Genomic DNA, 2,889 nt, shown 5'->3' on the forward strand with positions numbered 1-2,889 from the left:
CTAAGCAGCCCTCTTCAGGATCCACTCTGCTAACTCCACATGGGGAGGGGGCTGGAAAAGGTACCCTAATCTGAGTCTGGCTACCTTTTTCCTGACTAAATAACCCCATCCTATGGGATCACCTTTACTGCGGTCAAAATCAACAAAGACACACAATCAATTTCAGGACCCAGAACATGAGGACCCTCACGAACAATCCCAACGGTGAACACCCAGAGCACAGCACTGCAATCGTGGCTTGAGAACTCAAGTGATACAATACTGACATTGCTGCACTGAGTGGGAGCTGGTGAGCAGGAAATGGGCAGCTCAAAGAACAAGACTATACCATTTTCTGGAAGGGTAAACAGGACTGAGAATGCCAGTTTCACGGAGTTTGTTTTGCTATCAAGAATGAACTCAACCCAACTCCGTGAGATCCCTATTGCAATTAATGAGTGCCTCATGACTTGCTTAAACTGGTAGGCAGCCAATATGCCATTGTCACCAGCACCTATGCCCTGGCTCTTGACACTGCTGATTAAGCCAGGGTGGAATTCTATGCCAACCTGGACCAAATCTTTTCTGACACTCTGGAGGGAGACAGACTTATTCTTCTCTGTGATTTCAATGCCATAGTCGGAAGAAAATTATCCAGGTACACATCTGCAAGGGGCCAGCAGGGGAGGTTATGCTTAGGGGCAGCCAACATGGGTTCATTAGAGGCAGGTCCTGTCAGACCAACCTGGTGGCCTTCTATGACCAGGTCAGAAAATCCTTGGACGCAGGTGTCGCGGTAGACGTAGTCTTTCTGGACTTTAGGAAGGCCTTCGACACTGTCTCTCACCCCATTCTTGTTAAAAAATTAGGAGATTGTGGTGTCAATGCCTACACAGTCAGATGGGTTGCCAACTGGCTGGAGGGCCGCACCCAGATAGTGGTGGTGGACGGGTCATTTTCGACCTGGAGCGATGTGGGCAGTGGGGTCCCCCAGGGCTCGGGCCCGCACTGTTCAACATCTTCATCAGCACCTTGGCCAAGGGGGTGAAAAGCACCTTGTTCAAATTCGCAGATGACACTAAGATGTGGGGAGAATCGGGCACACTAGAAGGGAGGGACAGGCTGCAATTAGATCTGGACAGGTTACAGGGGTGGGCAGATGAGAATAAGATGGGATTCAATACTGACAAGTGCAGGGTACTGCACCTGGGGAGGGAGAACCAGCATCATACCTACAGGCTGGGGAACTCCCTTCTCATCAGCACAGAGGCAGAGAAGGATCTTGGAGTCATAGTTTCATAGTTGGTAGGGTCAGAAGGGACCTGAGCAGATCATCGAGTCCGACCCCCTGCCATGGCAGGAAAGAGTACTGGGGTCAAATGACCCCAGCAAGGTGTTCATCTAGCTTCCTCTTAAAGACCCCCAGGGTAGGAGCCAGCACCACTTCTCTTGGAAGTTGGTTCCAGATCCTAGCCGCCCTGACAGTGAAGTAGTGCTTCCTGATATCTAGCCTGAATCTACCCTCTGCCAGCTTGTAACCGTTATTTCTTGTCACTCCTGGTAGTGCTTGGGGGAACAGGGACTCCCGCAATGCCTGCTGATCATTATAGACTCCAAGATGAACATGGGCCGCCAATGTGGGGACGCGGTCAGGAAGGCTAACCGCACCTTGTCATGCATCCACAGATGCATCACGAGCAGGTCCAAGGATCCTCCCCCTCTATATGACACTGGTCAGGCCGCAGTTGGAGTACTGCGTCCAGTTCTGGGTGCTGCACTTCAGGAGGGATGTGGACAACATGGAGAGGGTCCAGAGGAGGGCCACTCACATGATCAGGGGGCAGCAGGGCAGGACCTACGAGAAGAGGCTATGAGACCTGAATCTGTTCAGCCTCCACGAAAGAAAGCTAAGAGGGGATCTGGTGGCCATCTATAAACTGGCCAAGGGAGACCAGCAGGCAATGGGAGAGTCCCTGTTCCCCCCAGCACTACTGGGAGTAACAAGGAATAAGGGCCATAAGTTGACAGAGAGTAGATTCAGGCTAGATATCAGGAGGCACTACTTCACAGTCAGGGCAGCTAGAATCTGGAAACAACTTCTAAGGGAAGTGGTGGTCGCTCCTACCCTGGAGGTCTTTAAAAGGAAGCTAGATAGACACCTTGCCGGGGTCATTTGACCCCAGCATCCTTTCCTGCCCATGGCAGGAGGTCAGACTTGATGATCTGCTCAGGTCCCCTCCGACCCTACCAACTATGAAACTATGAAGAGACTTAAGCCTCTAAAACAAAACCATTAGCAAGGAAGGAGTAGGAAAGGTCAACTCCAATGGAACTGTCCTTTTGACCAAATGCACAGAACATAGACTCAGCATCACCAACACCTTGTTCCACCAGAAAAATGGGCACAAGACATTATGGCAACATCCACGGTCCAAGCATTGGCAATTGATTGACGACATCATTGTTCATACATGGGATCACAAAGATATCTGTATCACCCTAGTTATTCTAGGAGCTGACAATTTCTGGACTGATCACCAATTCATCCACTCAGTTACATCAGTCAAAGTGGTTCCCAAATGATGGCTGCAGAAGCAGCAGTGCCTCAATGAAAAATCGTGAATTCCAACCAACAAGAATGGGAGAATGTCAGCAGTGCTTTGGGTGCCTTCAAGTACACCGTCATCTGTGCCTGCAAAGAGATGCTTGAATTCTCTACCAGGAAACATCAAGACTGGTTTGATGAGAATGACCGGAAGATCCAAGAGTAGATTGACTGCAAGTACAATGCCTTTTGTGCTTGGCAGAATGACAAACTCCAAGCAAAAGAAATTAAATCACCAACAAGCCAAGGCAGAGGTCCAAAGAAGGACCCGCAATATGAAGAACAGATGGCAGGAAGACAAAGCG

The sequence above is a fragment of the Alligator sinensis genome, unplaced genomic scaffold (genome assembly GCF_000455745.1).
Source record: "Alligator sinensis unplaced genomic scaffold, ASM45574v1 scaffold421_1, whole genome shotgun sequence".
NCBI classification, from domain to species: Eukaryota; Metazoa; Chordata; order Crocodylia; family Alligatoridae; genus Alligator; species Alligator sinensis.